Below are 25,163 nucleotides of genomic sequence, written 5' to 3'. Positions count from 1 at the left end.
GAACATGTTTAAAACATTAATTTATTTAAAATATTTAGATTTTGGTCTATTTTCTAATCCTCCTTAAGGTTGAATGATCAAAACAATCTATCACACACACCACAAAGTTTGATGGAGAAATAAATAAAAATCAATATGGAAAAAAGGAGGGATTGGGAAGGATTAAGAGGTTGAATAATTACAGGAAGCAAATAGCTGTAAGCAAAATAAACTTCCTGATTAAAGGAGAGGAAAAGGCAAAAGCTAGAATCCACAGGGGTGCCTTAGATTGCTCCTTAGACATTTGAGGAATGGCTGAGTCATGTATTATGTATGAATGCAATAGAATATTATTGTATATTGAGAAAACTTCAGAGAATCCTGAGTAGTATGAACTGACCCAGAGGGAAATGAATAGAACCTGGAGAATTATTTACACAAGGACACAAACATTATAGAGAAAATCAAATGTAAAAGATTTAAGAACTCTGATCAATGGAACAATTGACCACATCTCTGTAAGATTTATGATGATGCATGTTACTCATCTAGAGACAAATGGACACAAGGTACAGAGAAACACATTTTTTTGACATAGCCACTTTATGGATTCATTTTGTTTGTTTGCTTTCTCTCTCTTAGTTAAGAGGAGGTCAAAAAGAGGAATAACAATAGAGATGTCCCAAAAAAGAGGGTAATTGAAACATTTTTTAAAATGTATAGAGGAGAATAGAAGTTCAGAAGGAATAACAGATGACCAAGGTAGTTTTGAAAGTAATGTTTAGAACTTATTATGTAGTTTGTTTTTTTTTAAATCAGTGTGAAATGGAAAGGTGCAATTTCGTAAAACGTTATTTGTGTTCTATTTGAAAATATTCTCTTAAAGGCTTTTAAATTCAGAATAAAAAATTTAGGTTAAAAATGACATTGTATACCAAGCTAACCTGTATTTCTATAAGGAGAATAATTTCAAATTTTGAAGAGAATAATTTAAACTTTAATTTTTTTAAAATAACATTTTATTGATGTTTTCAGTTTCTTACGTCACCATAGTTATCCCAAGTTTCCTCCCAGAGAGATATCCCATATGACAAGTAATATTTTTGGAGAGGAAAAAAAAAACAGTACAATTGATCAACACATTGAAAAAATATAAAAACATGTATGATACATAACATCTGTGGAACTCCCATCTCCACAAAGGGGTAGGTTGGGAGTGTCTTTTCACATTTCTTCACTTAAGTCCTACTTCATCTTTATAATCTTGTTACAGTTACTTTTTTTATTTTAGTGTTGTGGTTGTTCTTTTCATTTTTGTTACTGTAGTTACTGTGCTCATTGTTTTCTTGTCTGCTTACTTTGCTCTTCATCAGTTCACATAGATCTTTTCATGTTTCTCTGCATTCATCACACATATTTCTTTCAGCACAACAATATTCCATTACATTTGAGAACTACAGTTTGTTTGGTGATTCCCCAATTGATGGTTACCTACTTTGTTTCCAACTCTTAGCTATCATAAAAAATGCTGCTATAAATATTTTCGAGTATATAGGGACTTTCTTCTTATTGATGGCTTCCTTGGGATATAAGTACAGTAATGGAGTCTCTGGTTCAAAGGGTATGGTCATTTTTGTCACTTTATTTGCATAATTCCCAATTGCTTTCCAAAATTTCACAGCTCCACTAATAATATATTAGTGTACCTATTCTTTTACAACCCCTCAGACATTGTTGCCATTTTGGGAGATCATTTTTGCCAATGTGCAGGGTATGAGGTGAAACCTCAGGGTTATTTCAATTTTAATTTCTTTTATTATTAGTGATTTAGAACATTCTTTCACATAGTTGTGAATACTTTGCAGTTCTTCTTTGAGAACTGTTTGTTCATATCTTTTGACCATTTAATGATTGGGAGGGAAATGGCTATTTATACTCTCTGTCTCTCTCTGTTTCTCTCTCTCTCTATATATATATATACATGCATATATGTGTGTATGTATGTATGCGTATATGTATATATATATTTATATGTGTGTGTGTGTGTATATATATATATATATATATATATATATATACTTTTTTTTATGAAGCCCTCATTAAAGAAATTTGATGCAAAAATTTCCCCCCCATTCAATCACTTCATTTCTTATTCTAGATACATTAATTTTGTCGGTGCAGAAGCTTTTCTGTTGTAAGTAAAATATTTTATCTATTTTATCTCTGGTAACTACCTTTAAATCCTGTTTGGTTAAAAATACATTCCTTAGGGTAGAGCCAAAATGGTGGAGTAAAAGCAATGACTTGCTTGAGCTATCCCCCAGACCTTTCCAAATACCTATAAAAAATGGCTCTGAACAAATGCTAAAGCAGCAGAACCCACAAGAAGACAGAGTGAAACAAATTTCCAGCCCAAGACATCCTGGAAGGTTGATCAGAAAAGTATATTGCGCCAGGCTGGGAGAGGAACACAGTTCAGCAGCAAACCTGGAGCAGGCCTCAGAGGACTGAATCGTGGGCAACTGTGGCAGTTTCCAGATATCTCAAACCATGAATGCCAAGGACAACTTAGAAGGTCGGTGTTTCTGCAGTGAGAGAGAAGCACAGGGTCCCAGCCCCATTCCCCGAGGTTGGCCTCAGGGTGGCAGCTGCTTCCTGAGCTTCTGGCCCACAGACTGAGGGGGAATCTAGTGGCTGATCAGAGGGGGATTGCAGGGATCTCTCTGCTGGTGCAGGATTCGCTTGCTTTGCCTGTGCTTGGATCTGGGTCATAGTTCTGGGTGGCAGTCCTGAGGCGAGGAGGAGCACTGGCATGGTGGAGCTTGTAGTGGCTGTCGAGAGGAAATCCTCCTCACAGCTCTAAGACAGAAAAGGTCACTCATAGAGCAGAGCACAGGCCAGGAAAGGAGTAAACACCTTGCCCTTGATCATAGCATCTTGGAAGAAACGAAAATTTACAGGTCCCTAGAAATATCTCTAAAAACAGCTGCACAAAACCCCTGAAGCTTGGGACAGTACATTCTCCACACTGGAAACAGACCCCTACCTTAACAAAGAGTTTATAACTCAAGCAATTGGCCAGGATCATTATCAAGCAGCGCAAAAAGAGTCAGACTATATTATCTTACTTTGGTGACAAAGAAGATCAAAACATACAACTAGAAGAAGACAATGAAGCCAAAGCTCCTACATCCAAAGCCTCCAAGAAAAATATGAATTGGTCCCAGGCCACGGAAGAGCTCAAAAAGGATTTTGAGAAGCAAGTAAGAGAAGTAAAGGAAAAACTGAGAGTGATGCTAAAGGAGACCCAAAAAACTACTGAAGAAAATAACACCTTAAAAAAATAGCCTAATTCAAATGTCAAAAGAGTTCCAAAAAGCCAATGAGGAGAAGAATGCCCTAGAAAGCAAAATTGGCCAAATGGAAAAGGAAGTCCAAAAGCTTATTGAAGAAAATACTTCCTTAAAAATTAGAATGGAGCAATTGGAAGCTAGTGTCTATATGAGAAACCAAGGCACTGTAAAACTAATCCAAAAGAATGAAAAAATAGAAAACAATGTGAAATATCTCATTGGAAAAACAACTGACCTGGAAAATAGATCCAGGAGAGAGAATTTAAAAATTATTGGACTATCTGAAAGCCATGATCAAAAAAAGAGCCTAGACATCATCTTTCAAGAAATTATCAAGGAAAACTGCCCTGATATTTTAGAACCAGAGGGCAAAATAGAAATTGAAAGAATCCACTGATCTCCTCCTGAAAGAGATCCCCAAAGGAAAACTCCTAGGAATATTGTAGCCAAATTCCAGAGTTCCCAGGTCAAGGAGAAAATATTGCAAGCAGCCAGAAAGAAACAATTCAAGTATTGTGGAAACACAATCAGGATAACACAAGATTTAGCAGCTTCTACATTAAGGGACCAGAGGGCATGGAGTATGATATTCCAGAGGGCAAAGGAGATAGGATTACAACCAAGAATCACCTACCCAGCAAAACTGAGTATAATCCTTCAGGGTAAAAACATGGTCATTCAATGAAATAGGGGACTTTCAAGTATTTGACTTTCAAATACAAGACTCAAGTGAGAGAAACATGGAAGAGGTAAACAGGAAAGAGAAATCATAAGACGCTTATTAAGGTTGAACTGTTTACATTCCTGCATGGGAAGATGATATTTGTAACTCATGAGTTCTTTGCCAGTATTAGGGTAGCGGGAGAAAAAAAATTACATGTATGTATAGATAGATAGATAGATAGAGGGCACAGGGTGAGTTGAAGATGAAGGAGTGATATCTGGAAAATAAAATTAAGGGGTGAGAGAGGATTATACTGGGAGAAAGGAGAAAGAGAGAAGTAGAATGGGGTAAACTATCTCACATGAAACAGACAAGAAAAGGCTTTCACAGAGGAAGGCAAATGGGGGAAGGTGAGAGGTGAATCTTACTGTCATAGGATTTGGATTAAGGAGGGAATAACATACACAATGGGGTATGGAAATCTATCTTACCCTACAGGGAAATAAGGGGGGAAGGGGGCAAGAGAGCAGAAGGTTGATAGAGGAGAGGGCAGATTGGGGGAAGGGATAATCAGAAGCAAACACTTCTGAGGAGGGACAGGGTCAAAAGAGAGAATAGAATAAATGGGGGGTAGGATAGGATGAAGGGAAATATACTTAGTTTTTCACAACATGATCACTATGGAAGTGTTTTACATTGACTATACATCTATAACCTGTATTGAGATGCTTGCCTTTTCAGTGAGGGTGGGTGGGGAGGGAGAAAGGGAGAAAATTTCTAACCCAAAGTTTTGAAAACACATGTTAAAAATAAAAAAAAAATACATTCTTTACCCATAGCTACAAGAAGTATATGACCTATTTATCTCCTAAATTTTTAACAACATGTTTTAATAGTAAGGTCATGTATTCATTTAGAATGTGTTATGGAATTTGAGTAATATATAATATGCGTACATATGGTGTACACATATGGTAAAACATGTGTAATATGGTATAAGTCTAATTTCTGCCAGATGGCTTTCCAGATTTGTCAGTAGTTTTTATCAAATAAGGAGTTTTTTCCCTAGTTATTTTCCTCTATGTTTTCCTTTTTATCAAACACTGGATTATTGAGTGATATTAACTCTCCCTTGTGTAATCTATTCCATTGATCTCTCTATTCTTAAACCAATACCAAATTATTTTGATGACTGCTACTTTAGCCTCAATTTGAATGATACAAATGTAAAATCTTAAACTCTTTAAAACTAATCTTTTTTTGTTCTTTAGTCATTTTCAGTCATGTCTGACTCTTCATGACCCCTTTTGGGGTTTTCTTGGCGAACATAATGGAGTGGTTTGTCATCTCCTTCTCCAGCTCATTTTAAAGATGAAGAAACTGAGGCAAATAGGATTAAATTATTTGTCCAGGGTTATATAGCTAGTAATTGTCTGGGGCTGAATTTGAACTCAAGTCTTCCTGACTTCAGGACCAGCTCTCTATCCACTGCACCACCTAGCTGTTCAAAAAACTATGACTATTTACAAATATTCACTAATATAAACAATTTTTTAGGAAAAAAAAAGAGTAAGATAATATTAGATTTTATTACTACAAATAATATTCCATTATAGCTAGAAAACTTAAGGCTATGGATAATTTGTAGTAATAAAAACTAAAATCTGACATATTTGTTTCATCAAGTATTTATATACGCCCTATGAATATGTCTTCTTTCCTCCAGCTTCTAAAGAAATGACTTTTCTCCTTGCCAAGCCCAACTCCTCCACACATGCCTTTGATCCCATCCCTACTTGTCTTCATAAGAGCTCATCCTCAATCATTCCCCCATCTCTCTTAAGTCTTCAACCTTTCCTTTAACCAGAAGGGGGAAAAAAACACCCTGGTATTTAAAAATAATGTTTTCTTGGCAATCCTATGTATTTTATTTTTTGGATTTCAAAATCCATTCTTCAGTGAGGTCCATAGGTTTTCAAAGTGGTCCATGACATAAAAAACACAAACATTAAGAACCCCTACTTCCAAACTTCCTCATTTCTGTTGAAGACACCACAATTCTAGCCTTTCATGTTCATAATATTGACATTATTCTGTATTTCTTACTCACCTTCGCTCCACCTATCAAATCATTTGCCAAATCTTTCATTTGTCCCTTCTCTCACATCCAACCTCTCTCTTCACTCAAATGGCCACCATCTTAATTCAGGCTCTTACTACTTTATCACATCATTTATCAGCTAAATTATTATAATTGGTCTCCTAACTGGTTTCCCTGACTCGAGTGTCTCACCATACGGTCCTACATCCTACATACTCCTACTAAAGCAATCTTTTTTCTTCTTTCCTCAAAGATAAAACATAAACTCCTCTGTTCAGCTTTTAAAAATAATTTTATTGATGTGTTTTGCTTTTCTATTACAAACATTTATAGATCATCTGCATACCTGGAGAGGTCTCTTATAACAAAGTAAAACAATTAAATAAAACTAGCAATATAGAGATCTCATCTGCAAGTATACGTGCAACATCATGAGTCTCTATTTTTAATTGTTTTAATTAGCAGGAATTACTTTCTGTCCTTCCCACCTCCCACCCAACTGGGTGAAAAACAGAAAAGAAAAACAAATTCCTTGTAACAAAGATGCACAGTCAAGGAAAACAGATTCTCTTGTTGGATGTATATGAAAACATGTATTTCACTTTGCACCATAACTTTATCACCTCTCTGTCAGAATATGGATAGTTTGCTTTATCCTCAGTCCTCTGGAATCATGGATGGTCTTTGTATTGGTCAGCTTTTAAAGTCCTATACAACCTGGTCCCAATCTATCTTTCTAGCTTCACTGGAAATTACTCCTCCTCTTATAACCCTGCAATTTACCCAAACCAGCCTTCTCTCTGTACCTCACACATGACTCTCCATCTTTCTCTTCATGCCTTTGCACTGGCCATCCCAAATGCCTGGAATGCACTATTTCTTTACTCCATCTCATAAAATCCCACACTTCCTTTAAGATGTTGCTCAGGCACTGCCCTCTCCATGAAACCTTTTCTCATTACTCCAGTACTCCTCTCTCTCAAACTACATTATACTTAACTAACATATATATGTGCATTTATTAAGTCTATATTTATGCTGTATTTTTTTTATATGTATTTGTCTTTCCCATAAGTATATAAGTTCATTGTATGGATTGTTTCATTCCTTGTACTTGAATCTTCAGCATTTAGCACAGTGATTGACACATAGCAGGCATTTAAGGCATTTAATAAGTACTCATTAATTGATATTTGTAGTATAGTTTTGCTGTATAAAGAATACAGAAACTTATCACTCTTTATGACAAGTGTAATACTGTACAAGACCACAGTAGGTTCCAATCCTCTTAAGCAGTTTTCAAGAAACTTGAGCAAGCCATTCAATTTCTTATCTCCAAAATTAGGATAATACCATCCGCCTAACCTACATTAGAGAATTGTCATGAGGATCAAAGGACAGGATAGTGTTAAAAAAAAAAACTCAAGGGGAAAAAGCATAAAGTACCACAAAGATGAAGACAATTATTAGCATCATTAAATGTTGGCTTTCGAACATCCAACACAATGATTTAATTCTATTCTACAAAGTTTCTGGAACACAGAGTGAATGCTGGACCTGAAATGGGATAGGATGGAAAACTGTAATATTCTACAAAAAATTTAATAATCAATCTTTAAAGATAAAACATAAATATTTTTTAATGTGCTAAATAAAAATTTTTTTTATATCTTTTTTTTCCTCTAAAATTTTTTTGGGGGCCAAATTCTAGTGTTTGACCTGTCAACCTGTCATCTCATGATGCAGTAGGTTAAGTCCCCTGCTTTTTGTTTTATGTATTTCTTAACAGAGAACTATACAGTATAGAAAAACCCCTGAACCCTGGGGCAGAAAGGGTTTCTTTGGAGTTTAAAAGGATTGCCACGTAACTGCTTTCAGAAGAGACATTGTATAGCATTTCCTGCTCTTTGAACAAAAGGAATATTGAATGTCTGTGGCCAGAGGCAATCAGAGGCAGTCAGAGTGCAAGAGTCTAATGTTTTTTTTAATGTGCCTTACTCAGCACTATTGTAGCCAGCCATGTATGTCTAGGACTAGAGCTGAGACCAAGCAACATGATCTGAATATAAAATGCTGTCTTGCACCCTACCCCAACACACTGAGTCATTTAGATAACTAATATTCTCAAACTTCCCCCTCAAGAAAGGGGATCAAGTATATTAAGCACCCAGGAAAGAAACATTATAAACAAGCCAATGGAGTATCTGTACTATCATATAGCTTGATCTAGAAAAGGAATTGAGAAATAGGTTAAGGTTGTGTACAGTGTCTATCTCAAGCATGTCTTATAGGATACTATGACTTATCAAGTGGTTTCAAAAAATTAAATTAAAATATCTAAATGTTAATTAGGACTGAAATAACATTTACCTAGGGTTTAGGAAATGTGGTATGGCCAATAAGAAAGTGGATATTTATGAGTGCCTTCTTTCGCCTGCATCCTGAACAAGGTAACATTTTACCTGCTTCCTTTGTTTAAAAAACTCCCTGTTCTACAACTTTTGGGAAATTAGGTTATAGGTAAAACAGAGAGTAAACTAATATGATTTTCCTTTCCCAAACCACCAGTCCAGTGGAAAAAATTTGCTATTTGGAACTAGAAAATTTTGATTCAAATACCAGCTCTGCTAGTTACTATCTGCATGAACTTGGGCAGATTACCTAGCATGACTGAGCTTCAGTTCCCTCCTCTATAGAATAGAGTTGAATTAGATGACTTCTTAAGGTCCTTTCTCGTTCTACATCAATGATCTTATGAGCCTTCATTTTAAAAACTTTTCTCAGACTCTTAGATATGGGATAACTTGAGGTGCTCATTGAGGCAAATCATCTAGTTGAAAGACTTTCTACACTTGATTTTTCTCTTTCTTCTTATCTGTTGTATGATCACTAAACTTCTCCTTTGAATTTCAAGGTGAGTAAAGCACTGAAGAGACAGGGAAATTCAACTGAATTAAATGTTTTTTTTTCCTTTTTAAATAGATCTCCAATAAAGTTATATTCCAACACCTTGTTGTGATATGGGGATGACCTTGGATATTTAAAGGCCACACGAAAAAGAGCATAGGCCCTACTAACTCATATTAAGCTTGGAAGGCTTTGGGTACAGACCTGGTAACAGACTGTGTATTTGCTATCTAAGAAGCAGCCAAATTCAGAGAATCTCATCCCCAACTGGCTTCAGGGTGATTAAATTTTGGGCAACAGCAACTCTCAAAGAGCAACTACTATTTAGTTTTTAAAAGATTGTGATCAACTTTTGTAATCTGGATCAGTGGAGGGAATATATACCCTGACAAGATTGCAGACTGATGGACATTTTGGTAAATAGTTGGGTAGATGTCTTACTCTAATTCTGTATTTACTGTTAGGAATAGTTTATTAGTATATGCATACAATTTTTTTTTCTATAAGAAATCTGTGAGGAGTGAAGTTTCTAGAAATCTAATCCCCTGGCTGAAGGAGGTCCCTTGAGGACCAGAACCAAGTGAAAAGAATGAAAGTGTTTATTTATGTCATGCTCACATACTGAGTAAAGGGCCTGTCTAATTATCTCAATTCTGCCAATGGCAAGTCAGAGGTGTCAAAGAAATAGGATTTTTAGTGGAAGTTTAATGGAGTTTGGACATGAGTGACTGACTATTTAGTATACTGGGAACTCCTACAAGAAAGGACAATGTGGGGATGGAGGTTGTAGAATAAAGGTCATCTAGGACTTAAGGCCATTAGTTATGTGACTCAAGAAAGGAATAGAACCAAAGTTCCAGTCTAGAAAGGTGTGAAGAGAAACCCAGCTTAACCTAAGGGAAAGAATCAGCCTTAATGACTGATTACTGAATTCCCTTTAGAGAAAAACCAATCAAGGTAAGTCCAGGGAGCTAAAACTTCAAGGGGAGAGAAATCAAGATCTTCAGGGAAGTATGGGAAACAAATTCCAGATCAGTAGAATTCTAGGCCAGTGAACACTTAAGCCTGAAGCCCAAGAAGAAATCTTGAGGCTACACATGGAAGAGTCTTTCACAGGGAAAGGCAACAGTAAGATTTCAATCGGCCAACAACAATAACAAAAAGGTAAACAGAGGAGATCAAAGTAGGTAGTACCTTCCAAAACCAAAACCCCTACACCCAGAGATAGGCTAGGAAACAGTTTTTAATTTAAGAACCTAGAGCTGGATCCAGGACCCAACAAAAATAGAATTGGGCCAACTAATTCTTAATATAAGAAAGAAAGAATCAATCAAGATGAGAAATACTGGCACCATTTTGCTATGTGGAAGACCAAAATACACTGAAGTAAAAACCTCTAAAACAAACAAACAAATGAATAAATTATTCACACAACCTCCCTGAAAAGGTTGTGTCATGATTCTAGAGAAAGAAAAACACAGAAGAAGGGAAAACCTACATCTCTAACTCACAGGAGGAGTAGAGGTAGTGGAAGCATCCAGCTGGAAGGAAGAGTGTAGAACAACCAATAGCAAAATCAGCAAGCAAAGTCTTGAAATTTGGTTGGTGAAGAATAAGGACCAGGGTCAGAGAATTCTGAATGGACAAAATAATCAATAGCACCTGTGGGAGGCAAAGTAATGGCAAAAAAAAAGGATTAGATGATTTTGGGAAGCACTTACTCTCCATCATGTACTGCTTTAAAATTTTTTTTCTCTTCTCTTTCTCTTTCTTAGCTAGGTGGTGCAGTGGATAGAGCACTGGGCCTGGAGTCAGGAAGGCATGAGTTCAAATCCAGCCTCAGATACTTACTGGTAATGTGACCCTGGAAAAGTAACTTAATCTGTATCTGCCTCAGTTTCTTCAACTGTAAAATGGGAATCATAACTGCATCTACTTCTGAGGGTTGTTGTGAGGATCAAATGAGATATCTGTAAAGCACTTAGCACAGTGCCTGGCATAAGTAGGCACTTAATAAATGCTTGTGCCCTTCCCTTCCTTTCCCCAATACTGTCTCTCCTTATCTACCTTGTCTCCTGCTCTTTCTTTCCTTTCTACCTCCTCTTTTGCCTATGTCACATGTCTGTCAGTGGCACCTGCAATTCTACTAATGATACTCAGAGGCAAGAAGGTTGTTCACTTTCCAGTTAAAATTAAAGTTAAGAACATGAGAAATTTATGACTGTCTTTCTCTTTTCTACCATTTACCCCCAAAAAGCAAAAGAAAAATTGCAGTCAGATAGTAAATATACTCATAAGTTTTAAAAAAATTCAGAACTGTGATTCTATCCCTGAAAGGAACTCCCTCCAAAGAGATGACTGTCAACTAAACTGTAATTTATAGTATGCCCTGGATACTTTAAGATTATCTGACTTGTCTATGATCACAGAGCCAGTATGTCTCACAGGCAAAACCCAGGTCTACATGACTCTATTAACTACAGCATTCTACTTTTCTTGTCCAATTCAAATATAACTTTAAAAAGAGCTACCGTATTTAATAATTTTTTTTGGGGGGGGAGAATAACAAAGTTCAAAAGATTTTTGAAATTTGAATCACAATTGGTATCTACCAGGAAATTAATTCCTAGGACTTGGGTTTGAGTCCTGCCTCTGCTATTTACTATCTGTGTTACTTGGGCAAGTTGCTTCTCCTCTCTGGCCCTCAGTTTCTTCATCTGTTTAAAAAAAAATGAAGGTGTTCAACTAGATGACCTCTAAGTTTCCCTTCTCGCTCTAGGTCTATGACCTTATCATAGGGTCATTAGTTGAACGCCCTTACCTTTACAAAAACTAACCATGTATTGAAGCAAAAAGACTTCACCAAAAAGTTATAGAAAAGAAATACTAACCATATCATTTATTGGTAACAATGCAATAAAAACGATATTTAGTAAAGCAATTTGAAACTAAATAACATAGAGAATTAATAAGTCAAAGAACAAATTATAGAAACAATTGAAAACTTCATCAAACAATGACAATAATGAGAAAAGATATCAAAGCTTATGAGATGCAACTAAAGCTGTCTTTATGGAAAACTTTATTTCTCTAAATGCTTTCAACAACAACAAAAAGAACAAATCTATGAATTAGGCATGCAAATTTTAAAAACGACTGAATAAAAACAAATAAAAAATCCTCAACTAAATAACAAAGGAAATTCTGAAAATTAAAAAAGAAATTAATGAAACTGAAAACAAAAAGATTAATAAACAGATCAATACTTAACAAAAATATAAATTTCACATGTTAACAAAAAATAGGATTTTAAAAATAACTCATTACTAGAAAACGAACAAGCTATAAATCAACTCCCAAAGGGTGGGAGTGGAGGGGGACCAAACAAAACTTCCATGACCAGATGAATTAACAAGTGAATTCTATCAAACTTCTAAAGCAAAACTGATTCCAATACTACATAAACACTTTGCAGGTATGAGAACAGAAGTCACTCTCTCAATCTCTATCAATGATACAAATATAGTATCGATACATAAACCAGGGAAAGAAAGGAGAGGGGGGAAGAAACTGGAAACTACTATCCTAAATTAAAATCGATGCTAAAATTTAAATGAAATTATTAGCAAATAGGTTACAATGACAGAAAGATTATAAATTATGATCAGGTTGAATTTATATCAGGAACCAACAATTACTTCAAAATAAGTAGGTATACAATTAGTATGATAAATCATGTTAATAATACAAATAATAAAAACAATGTAATTATATCAATAGATTTTGAAAAAGGCTTATACAGGATCTAAAACCCATTTCTGTTAAAAAAAAAATTTAGAAATCAAAGGAATAAATGGATTTTCCTTACCATAGTAAACAATACATATCTAAATCTAAGAGCAAATATCATATATAGTGGAGAAAAGTCAGAGGTCTTTTCAATAAGATCAGGGGTAAAGCCAGTATGCCTATTATCATTATTACTATCTAACAAAATGCCAAAAATGCTAAATAGACCAATAAGAAAAGAAATAAATTGGAGGAATAAGCACAAAGAAGAAACATAACTATCACTTTTAGCAGATGATAAAATGGTATATTTAGGGAATCCCGGAGAGTCAACTAAAAATTAATGCAAATAATAACTACAGCAAAGTTTTAGGATATAAAATAAGTCCACATAAATCCAATATATATTCCAATATACAATCAATAAAACTCAGCAAAAGGAGATACAAAGAAAAATTCCACTCCAAGAGAAAACCCTACAGAAGCTATAAAATACTTAGTAATGTCTACCAAGATTCACCTATGGACTATATGATTCTAACTATAAAACACTCTTTGCAGAAATGAAGACAGATGCAAATAATTAGGGAGAACTAATTTGTAAGGAACCTGGACGAGAGAGGGTACACAGGGCTTCACTAGAAAATCAGTACAGTATTCTACTATTCCCTTTTTTTTTACTCATTACTTCATACCCTGGAGTTTTATTCTGTGGAAATCTGCCAAATAAAGCTTAGGTATGTTAAGGTTTTGGCTATGGTTTTTGAAACCCACTGAAGGGCCTGTTGGCATGTCTGAACCAACATTTAGGTGTTTATCAAATATATAAAGTATGTGATTACAGGTTTAAGATCTCATTGGAAGTTTTTGTTTTCTTTGGAATCCTTATTGCATGCATAACACACCCTATAGATGAGCAGTAAGGTCCGAAACTCCTGCTGATTTAGGACAGCCCACAAACAAATACAGAAACATAAATAACATGTCAAACTGCTCCCAGAAGTTAAAGATACTGTAACTACTGAACAATACTCCCCATTCATCTTGGACCTATACCATCTAATTAATTCATTAAATGAAGGATTGTTAAGGTCCAGATGGCCTGGCCCCCATTAAGCAAGTCCAGTGCTCCATCTGTAAGAGTCACATTGATGATCCTTTCTAAAGAGAAAGTCTTTTTCTAGGAGGTTATTGTTACTCAAACTCAGAAACGTTCAAATTTAATAATACTCTAATTTGAGATTCTCCATAAAGTAACTTCCTCAAAGCCGACAAAGTCTACTCTCAGGATTTCTTCTCTGAGGCTGTATGTAACACCATGCCTATCTCTGTCTCATGTCTTATCAATGCCCTGGTTGCTGCCATATATTGCTTGAGAATGGAAAGTCTATCTTCAGGAACTCTAATCTCTGACTTGTGCTCAGAAATGGAAACAGAAAGGCAGAAGAAGGTGGTCAGGAAAGAGAGTCCAGGAACTCCTCTTAATTAGGCCTGCCATGTGCTTCTTGAACAACTTGCCAGTACTGATCCTAGAGTGAAGGTAGGAGGTAAGGAAAATCTTACTCCCCCGCCAAGAGAACAGAGACAGTTTATCTTTATACACTATTATGCCCCAATATCCTTTTGATCCTGTCTCCCCATCTCATTTTAAAATCATTTTTCCCTTTTCTTGCCATCTGCCTAATAAAATTAGTAACTTTCAATCATATCTTTTATCTTTTGTTTCCCATAATTTTTTTCTTTTCAGATGTTATTTGTTCTGGGAATATTTTTTTTCAGGTACAGTATTCAATTTGTTCATCTTTTTTTTTTTTTTAATTTTAGGCAATTGGGGTTAAGCGATTTGCCCAGGGTCACATAGCTAGTAAGTGTCAAGTGTTTGATCTGAGGCTGCATTTGAACTCAGGTCCTCCTGACTTCAGGGCCAGTGCTCTATCCACTGTGCTACCTAGCTGCCCCTGCAATTTGTTTATCTTAGTGCAGTGATGATAAGGCAAGTGGGTAAAGCTAAAAATCATACCTTTTGTTTTTCTGGATTCTCATAATTGTTTAAAAGTGTTAATGTCAAACTGTGCTGGTTTCATTCAAGTTAGAAGCATATTTACAAATTTGCTCTCCATACCACTAATTTGATCCAACTATAATGCCAGGAATGAATTGTAGCTAAGGATGGCAACTCTTTTCTCTTTGTGTGCTAAACTACTGTAGGTTTGGGGAAAGAACAGAAACAAGGAGCCCAGGCTAGCCAGGTTTTGTGCTTCACTCCGGCACAGTCACATTCCTAGAAAGAAGCTTCTGGCTCCCTCAGAGGCGGATTTTGTCCCTAGCTGCACTTCGGAGCATTCAATATTGAGAGCAGATGCACATTTGTCTTCTAACACTGGGAAGAAAAATAACCCTGATGTTATAGATATAACTGCCTCATTAAAATGTTTAAAAGGTGACAGCACTTTATGTATCACTTTATAAGAACTAATGAGAAGATAGTTGATTTTTCCTTCAGAAAACACAAGTAGGAAACTGTGAAAGGTTAAGCAGTTGATATTCCATAAGAATTTTCACTTTGGTATGGGTTCTCAAAGGTTTCAGGTATTCAATTTCTATGTAGACACTGAAAGGTAGACAACAGATCTAGCCTTTACTACAAAAGTACAAACTTTCCTGGTTACTATTGAAGTACCTGCATTATTGCAAGTGCTGCTATGGAAACAACACTATCCCAGAGTTCACCAATTGGTGATTTTTTTTTTGTAAGACAATTGGGGTTAGGTGACTTGCCCAGAGTCACACAGCTAGTGAGTATTATGTGTCTGAGGTCACATTTGAACTCAGGTCCTCCTGACTCCAGGGCTGGTGCCCTATCCACTGAGCCACCTAGTTGCCCCGGAATTTAGATTTCTATGACTGTGTCTTGCAGGGCTTCTGGGTTGTTGTTGTTTGTCCTTTGTTCTTGAAGAGAAACCATGACATCAGGAAGGTGATGCCCTGACTTGCAAGTGAATTGGGTTTAAGTGAGGGAGGGCTGTGCAAAGTCAATAGCCTCACTTTCTCCTCTGGAGCCATCTGGGTCCAGTGGCAAGAAATAAATCAAGGCGACTGGAGATGGCCCTGGATGCAATGGGAAGCCTTGGACTTTTTAAGCTGAAGTCTTTCCCAGGTCTCAGTTTGACTGAGGCAACATGCATTCAGTGATTAAGGCTAGGTAAGAAATGAGGCAAAGAATGGCCTCTTTTACCTACTCAAAAAAAAAATCTGAGAGGGGAAGACCATCAAGGTTTCTGGGCAAAACAGAAACAGAAACAACTTATTTACTATTTACATTTACTCTGAACCATTAGGGCCCAAACATTGACCACTAAGTGAGGATTGGGCTGGGACCTATTCTTGGCCAATCAATAAGAGCCAAAGTATGTTGAGTTTAAGGCATGGCCCTAAAGAAAGAAATCTAGCCTGTAAACCCCGAGATATCTTGTGAAGTTTCAGTGATCAAAATTTACATTCTTTTGGGTAGAGCACCACAGGTAAGGATATGACACACTACGTGGACAAAGGGAGAGGACATTTATTAATCACCTACTATGTGCCAGGAACTATGCTGAAAGAAAAGCAAAGAAAGAGTCCCTGCTTTCAAGGAACTCACAATCCAATGGTGAAGACAACCTGTCAGCAACTATGTACAATCAAGCTATATGTAGGATAATCAACAGAGGAGGCTCTAGCATTAAGGGGGACTGGGAAAGGCTTCCTATAGAAGAAGGATTTTAGCTGGGACTTGAAGCAAGGCAGGAGGTGAAGATAAGGAAGGAAAGCCAGTGAAAATGCCCAGAACCAAGAGATGGAGTATCTTGTCAGAGGAACAAAGAAGCCAGTGTCACTGGATCAAAGAGCAAAAGGAAGTAAAGAAACAAGCATTTATTAAACACCCACTACTTCGAGCATGCCAGTGGTAGGAATCTCTCACACCACTGAAACAAGATTTCCCCTTTTCTTTCCCTGTTTTGAGCCCTTCTTTGCCTCTTCATCCATTCCCCTATAGTCTCTTTTCTTTGTAAGAGCCTATAGGAATCATTTTCCACTCATTGTTAACATTTGACTTGATTAGGCAGGGTATATCACATTTCCCCTTCTATCTTTTTTCCCTCTTCTCCTTTTTTATGCTTCCTCCCATTATCCATTTTGTCCCACACAAAACATGATTCACCTATAAATGGTATTTGGTGAGGTTTAGTTCATGATGTTCCAAGCCTGTTTCTCCACTATCACTTCTTCTATTTGACTTCAACTTTCACCCTTTTCTCTTAATATACTTTTAGAAAAAAATTTAATGATCTCTCTGTTCTTTTTTGATTTTGTCCTTGGTTGCTATATTTGTTTATCTTTCTTGTAGTTCTATTTCAGGATATTGGAAACACAAATAATTTGTGCATGTCAGTATTCTTTGGATACCCCTTCTTTATTGAACATCCATCTTTTATTTCATTAACAGTTAGGCTTAGGTATGTCACCCTGGGTCACATCTTGAATTCCTTTGTCTTACAGAACACTTTATTCAATTCACTCCTGCAGTTTCTGATGTATACAGAATAGTTGTCTGTTAATCAAATTTCTTTTCCTTTATACTTGAAGGTCTTTCCTCTTTCTCCCGCAACTATATTTTAATAAATTATGATCTCTTTTTCTCGTTCAAGATTCCTATGTTACCTCAAATTGTTTTGGGGTAAAGAGTCACGTCTGAGACCATTAGGTGAATATGCTAGTTTGGGCTTGCCTCTCTCTAGGCTAGAAATAGCTTAGATAGTATATTAATGATGAATTTAAAGTGTTTCTGGCAGACTTGTACTGAATACATAGATCAGATGTTAATATTTTTTCTTTGATATTTGCTTAGGCAAGTTATTCTTCAGAGAACTCTTATTTTCTTTATCTTTGAAGATGGGATTCCCCCCCCCCCATATACCCAGACTACCAGAATTATATGCAACAGTTAGCAATACATTTTTATCTTGTGTATGTTATTGTCTTCAAAAATAATTTTAGGTCATGCAGAACAATATCTTTCATTTTATATGTTCCAAAACTGAGAATCTTTTCACCAAACAGTTAAATCTTTTTTTCTTTTCCTGTCTTAATTCTCTCATTTCTACTATTCACAGAAGGAATATCGGATAGGTAAATTCTGTAAAACAGTAACAAAATGGTATCATTAAATGTTCTATGGAGGTTACCTTCTCTCCACATTTAAAGAAAAAAAATCAATTTTAAAAAATGAATAGGATAGGAATCAGCCAACTGTCTTTTTAAAGTGCAGACATCAGCAGTTCTAAGTTATTGTCACTCATGAGTTTTGTTCGGCAGGTAATGAAACCAAGAGCTCAATTTATGTGTCAGGTTTGTGAATTCCACACTGGCCAACAGAATTTGTTACACAGATGGATAAATGTATTCTACTACTACACAGTTGTTCCATGATTAGGCAGAGAAAACAAAATATCAACCTGATAATGAAAACACTTTTTTTTTTGGTTTAATCATATACAGGTGTGATTATTTGCCACTTGATCCCAAACAACAGAAATCTTTGCTGGAAATGATACCTTTGTCAGCACAATCCTGGGCCTAATAAACAATCTAGGATTAGAAACACAGAGGAAAAATGAGCTTTCTCATGTAAATACTAGTTCTCACAAATGAAACAGCCTCCAATGCCTTCCAACTCATCCCAGTACCTGGATATCCTGGCAATGTGTTAAAAATAAGATTCAATTATGTACAGTTTTTCAAGAATGTAGCTGTTAGCAATTCACTTCAAGAAACATTTTATTAAGCACTCATATGCAAGATATTGTTGTTTAGTCACGTCTAACTCTTCATGACCACCTGTGGGGTTTTCTTACCAAAGATGCTGGAGTCGTCCGCTATTTCCTTCTCTAGTGAATTAGGACAAACAGACATTAAGTGACCTGCCCAGGGTCACACAGCTAGTGAGTGACTGGCTGTAGCCAAATCTGAACTCAGGTCTTCCTGACTACAGGCCCAGCTCTCTATCCATTGAGCCACCTAGGTGCTCCCATATGCAAGATACCTCTCGTTATAACAACAAAACTAATAACTTTCCCTTCCTTCAATGAACTTACATATGTACACTTGAAATGTTAACAGTTTTCTTTAACCACCTTTTTTTTTATCCTATAAAGAAATTTTTCAGAAAAATAGTGTTCCCTGCATTATGGCAGAATTAAAAATAACCTTTTTTTTTCTGACAACATGGAAACATAAAAGTAAAAAATATGTCTTAAGAAGTTAGACATTTACAGTTTCTTAGGAGGCACAATCATTAATTTGTTAATACCCTGTTTAAGTAATTAGCTCATTTAAAGTCTGGAGAAATACAATTAGCCTCTAAGGTCCTCTTGGATTCCTTCTCTTAAACTTTAGGAATTTTATTTTGAAAGAAAAAATCACCATGACTGAACTCCCCAGTTAGGAAAATTCCCCATGCTTAGGGAGCAGCTGGGTTCTCTGCTCCATTTTATATTTATATCTAGATAACCCCTGTCCTCTTATGGATGAGGCAAAATTCAGTTTACTAGAAACATTTAGGTGACAAAAGAGTATTTTATATTACAGTGTCGATGGATAGACAGGCATCTGGATAGAAAGTTGAGGAAATGAATTTCCCTCAGCCTAGATCTTCCTCTACAGAGGACCATAGAGTCAAGGGCTGTCCTCAATATTTCTGTTTTCTGCTACATCTCAAGAGTCCATTTCCCCCATATTTGCTCAAACCTCTCTAATCCAAATGCTCAAAATCTCTTCTTTTCCCTCCAATTCTGATTCTGAGATAGCTTCTTCCTTTTTTTGAAGTGCTTAGATGCTTAGAACTATGGCATCAAACTGAAATAGAAATAGGGCCACTAAAGCATACCACTTTACATATTATAAGCCTCACATATTACTATTATTATGCAGGCTCATATATTACCTAAGAAAACCACATACTAACATTATCTGTGCTCTATTGTATTTTTATTTACTTATTTTGTTAAATATTTCCCAATCACGTTTTAATCTATTTCTGGATGAGGCTGACTTCTGCCCAGCCACTTCTGCCCCAGTAACAGAGGGCTCTTATCTGTTGACAAGAAAACCTTTTTATTTTCTGTGTATGTGACTAACCCCTATGGTTTGTGCCCCTATCCTTGGATGTTGCAAGTTAAGTACCACATCCCTGGACTGTTTTGTAAAGTACCTAACATACTAGCTTCCCCTTCCTGCCTCTCCTTACACACCTGCTTTCCCTTTCCTGACATCCTTCCCTATGGTTAACTGCCCATGTAGGAGCATATCTCCACTCCTAGATGAGTGCCCCAAATTTGTATATAAAAGTAAGCCTCTGTCTTTTCACAAACTGCTAGTGCTCCTAAGGACTAGCCCACCACTTTTGCATCAACAAAGCTCTCTTGCCTAGGAGAACCTCTGCCCCCTGTATTCTTTCCAGACAACCCAACTCCGAACATCATCTACCTTGTCAGTTTCCACAGAAAGTGTCAGAGGATGTCATCTCAATGTGGTCTGTGTGTTTGACTCTTCTAGCTTAGAGTATGACCCAATTTATCACATTGTGTCTTTGATGGTTCAAGGACATGGACAGTACTCAGTACTTTTACAGTACTCAGTTCTGATTGTCTGAGTCAAACAAACAAAAGTGTTTTTACCTAGTCAAGGCACAAGTGCCAAATTAGGTATTTTTAATTCCCTCCCTCCCTTACACATGCATTTAGTCTTAGACTCAATCTGGCCCAAATATTAAGGTGGTATTAAATTTAAGGTCCCCTGCATTTCACTTGCTGCTTCACAGCATGGACACTGTTAACATTTCCAGCATGTTGAGACAAAATTCAAATATATTTAACATTGAAAAACACGTAAAGGTCCCAATTTTTTTTCCTACCATATGTAACAAGAAATTTGTGACCCAGGGGATCTGATTCCCTAAGTTGGCTCCAGGCCTGATTCACATAGATCTGTTCTTTGTATCACTTCAGAAGAACCAGTTTCCATGTGACTGACACAATTGCTACTGCTTCTACTTTTACATTTTACAGGATAAATAGGCTCAAATAGAAGTTCCCCAACAGCTTTTTAGACCAAGAAAGCAAAATCCTGGCTAGGAAGGGACTGTGTATTTGCATTGCCAATACCCAGGATCAGAGAGACTTGGAAAGACCTCCTCAGAGTCACAGACTCTTTGAGGGGATCTTCACAGAATGATAGGGAATTCTTAGGGTAAATTATTCACAGACATTCAGCAGATAGGTTTGTTTGTTTGAGGTTCCACTGGTTTTGAGGACAGGACTACCATCCAAGTCTTGTGCATCAGACAGGGAAAATAGAGAGGTATAAGAAAGACTGAAGCATAAGAAAAGAGGGGGAGGATGGTGGTGACAGGAGACTATAGCAGACTGAAGTTGACAGTTTCTAAGTATAAAATATAGTCAACATTTTTTTTCTTTTCTATATTTTTCTAGAGTACTGTGTATTGGAGCTGTCCATTCAAAGTTGTAATACCCTTCTTTGGAAACCCACCTCAGACCACCTGGAAGAAGGGTGTTTATAAGTATAAGAGGAATTATTCCCTATTCCCTCTAGCATTTAGCTCTGTTCCTTTCAAACCCTGGTTATGGAGCCTGAAGGAAAGCAAAGTAGTGTCAGTAGTGAAAGCAGAAGGAGGTTCCCAGAAAGTTTTATTTATTCTTCAGCTAGGTGACACAGTGGAAAGAACATAGGACATGGAGTTAGGAAGATCCAAGTTCAAATCCAACCTGAGACAATTAATAGCTGTGTGTCACTGGGCAAGTCATTTAACCTCTACCTCAGTTGTTCATCTGTAAAATGCACCTACCTACCAGGGTTGTGAGGATAGAATGAGGCAATATTTGTAAAGCTTTTATAAACTTGAAAGTGCTATATAAATGGTAGCTATTATAAACAGAATCAAGAGCAGGAAATCAATCATCAAAGAAAAACCATCAATTTCCTACTAATTAATTCCACCACTATAAATTTGTTAAAGGAAAGAGTAATTAAGTCTTCTTTTCTCCTTTCCCCTCTTTCTCCTTCCCTCTGATGATAAGCAAAAGGTCTAGGCCTCCAATATCAGAGAGCCAAAATAAAGATATGCCAAATAAAAAAAAAATTCATACACCACATGCAAAAACAATATCCACTTGGTTACTCCTGATCTTGATATTTTGCTTTAAAGCTAAGGGCCAAGGGAATATGGTAACTAGATAATAAGTAATCAATAGGATGGATAAACCAAAGACTGCTTTCAGCTTTTACACTTGAAAACCAATACCTTTCACTAAAGTTACATTACACTGTATCATATTCTTATTGAAAGGACATGCACGAAATGAAAAAAAAATGGATATCTAATACAAGGGGCCTGATTATGAAAAGAACCTGCACATAACAGTTTTCTCATTTCAGTTTTGAAAAGTTTGACAATGATTTCTGTGACTCATAACAATAATAATAGTAGCTTACACTTATAAAGCACTTAAAAGTTTGCAAAACACTTCACACACATTATCTAATTTGATCTAAACAATAAACTTATGATGTAAGTATTAAATAGCTTATTACCCTCATTTTACAGATGAGGAAACTGAGGTGCACAGGAGTGACTTACCCGGTCACACAACCTATTAAATGTCAGAGGATTCAAACCTAGGTCTCTACAGTCTCCAAGTATTTCATAAACAGCCATGGATACTGGCAAAGTAGACTGAAAAGTAATAAGGGCAGGTCTAAGACTTAAAGAAGCTCCAGGCTTTATTTTTTCTTTTAAGTAGGTAAGGGACTTAAGTGAATTTCTTTAAGTTCTACCCTTTCCTTGACATGATATCTATCTATTCTTTCTCCTTACTTCTCTTTTTAACTGCTTTCCAGATGAAATAAGCAGCCACATGTTGGTGTTTTTTAATGGAGAATTGTTTGTCCTTCGTTTTTCAAAGAGGACCAGTGATGTCAAAGAGTGATGCATGCATGAATTGGATTTAAATGAGAGAGTTCCACAGTCATCAGCCTCATTCTCTTTTCCAGAGCCACTGAAGCCCAGTGACGAGACAAAAGTCAGGACAACTAGTGATGGCACAGGATGCGGTGGAAGATCTTGGCATCTTTGATGTCTGACCAAGCTCTAAGCTCTCCACAGTGCCTGGCTTAATGGTTGTTGGAACAAATTGTTCTCATCTGCCCATTCCACCTGGGGAAGTCTTCATATACTTGGGGTAGACACCCCCCAACTCACCATGTGTTTGAGGCCTGTCAGTTACCCTCAATCTGGGTTAGCTCATTTGCTGAAAGGGTTTACCAGGATGTGACCACTGAACAGACTACAGTTTATGGAGGCTACAGATAAGAATGATGAGTCAGGAGGATACCAATGTTGAAAAGCAGCCCTTAATATGAACATACTTTAAAAGAATTGCAAACTACTGCCAACCATATAAAAACATACTAGAAATCACAAATGAGAGAAATAAAAATTAAAACATCTCTGAGGTTTCATGTCATAACCTTTGAAATTTTTTTTCAAAACAAAAATAAGACAGCTTTGGAAGGGCTGTGAGATGACAGGCATACCGTTGGTGGCACTATGAATATTCAACCATTCTGGAAAACAATTTAAAATTAAGCAAAAGAAAGGTCACTAACTGTTGAACCTGAGATTGTTCTCCTGGGCATATACCCCAAGGAGGTCAAAGGCAGAAAGAAAAGTCCCATAAATTTTATATTTATACAAAAACACACATAATATGTAGCTATGTGTAAACACACACACACATATATATTAAACTGTCTAGATATTATAGGATGATTCAATAAGGACTATTGATTTCATAGGAGAGATTTGGTGAATCATAAATGAAGTACAAGTCACTAAGTACTAGGAGGCTCTGTTTTAAGCCATTGCAAGAATGGGCAAAGACTTGAAGAACCAGGAAGGTGAAGATTGAAGAAAGGATGTAGAGTTAAAATCTCTTTTGGAACTATGTTAAATAATAGAAAATTATAACTAAGAGATTTTTAATTAAGACACTAGCTGTGTGACCCTGGGTTATGCTGACTTAATTGTTTGCCTCAGTTTCCTCATCTATAAAATGAGCTAAAGAAGAAAATGGCAAAGCATTCCAGTATTTTTATCAAGAAAAGCCTAAATGGGGTCACAGAGTCCTACAGAGCTGAAAGGATGGAACAACAATAACAACTACAAGATTCCTAATTGTGATGATAATCTTGATATCCCTCCTCAAATTAATCAGCATTTGCTCAGTTCATTGTGATTTGATGGATATCAGTGATTTTATTAGTAAATTAAGCAGAACAGGATTAAGTTTAAGTTAGCTATGTTAATGCCGGTAGAATTAAGAGTCATGATTGATTAATCCATTATGTATTGACAATTGTATTAATTGTATTTGATTTGTGAGATAGATTCTTACTGTATCAGTGAGGCACGTAATAAGGATTTATTAACACTCCTCCTATTGCCAGTCTAAGTACACTGCATTTGAAATAAGGTTCATGTGCTGTGAATAATACCCCTTACCCCTATGAATCACTACTGTCCACTCCCTTGTGACCTTTGCTTCAAACCCATGACTTACTTGGACCCTAGGCCATTGTTGGTCAAAAATTAGGGTCTTATGACTTGTGGAAAGCTCTGTGATGTTATCGAAACGGTCTCATGACCTTTGGAAAGTTCCTGCTGAAATGAGCTGGAGTTGATAAACTGAGGAAGGTCTCATGACCTGTGAAAGCCTGTTGACAAAATGGTTATAATGGATGGACATTTCCTTTAGCCAACCACACAATTTCCCCTCTTCTGGAATTGACCAATCAGTGGATTGTAACACCTCCTATTTTTAGTGCTCTCCTAAGTGTATAATAGTAGCCAGCACCCAAGGGGAGAGGGGTCCCTGATCCCTCAGGAAGGTCTTGGACCCAATTTATTAGGGACCACCAGTATCCCTAATAAACTGAATATGCCTGGAGTTCTGTCTCAGTGACTTTTGTTACAGATTGGAATTCTGTGGACCACATAATTGAAGAAAGGTTCCATCTCATCGGATAAGAGTTTCAGGGTCAGGTGTTGTCCTTTAGTGCCCATAGGGTTAGAGACACCTGAAGCCTCTCAAAAGTGCATGTTGCTTTCTGCTGCTAGCTCTGGTTTGAGAGGAAAAGCAGAGAGGGTAAGAAAGGTTTTGCATTTGATTTGCTGAAAGCCCTGTTCATACAAGCTGATTGGCCAACAAAGCATCATTCACCTCTATGAACGAAAAACTGCTTGGGCTTGTTGGCC

At 36.5% G+C, this 25,163-nt stretch overlaps 1 protein-coding gene and 1 long non-coding RNA gene across 2 annotated transcripts in view; one reads left to right on the top strand and one right to left on the bottom strand.

Annotated features, from left to right (window-relative positions):
* LOC144456873 (uncharacterized) overlaps nucleotides 1-23,356 on the top strand; it is a 30,482-nt gene extending 7,126 nt beyond the window's left edge. The window contains exon 2 of the long non-coding RNA XR_013486059.1: nucleotides 22,901-23,356. This is a non-coding gene — a long non-coding RNA (uncharacterized LOC144456873). The remainder of the gene's footprint in view (nucleotides 1-22,900) is intronic.
* The window catches only part of EPB41L4A (erythrocyte membrane protein band 4.1 like 4A), a 188,271-nt gene that overhangs the window by 133,573 nt on the left and 29,535 nt on the right, over nucleotides 1-25,163 (bottom strand). The gene's annotated exons all lie outside the window — the stretch shown is intronic.

The sequence above is a fragment of the Phascolarctos cinereus genome, unplaced genomic scaffold (genome assembly GCF_003287225.1).
Source record: "Phascolarctos cinereus isolate Bilbo 61053 unplaced genomic scaffold, phaCin_HiC Scaffold_4;HRSCAF=312, whole genome shotgun sequence".
Taxonomy (NCBI): Eukaryota; Metazoa; Chordata; class Mammalia; order Diprotodontia; family Phascolarctidae; genus Phascolarctos; species Phascolarctos cinereus.
This window is presented reverse-complemented; position numbering and strand designations above follow the sequence as displayed.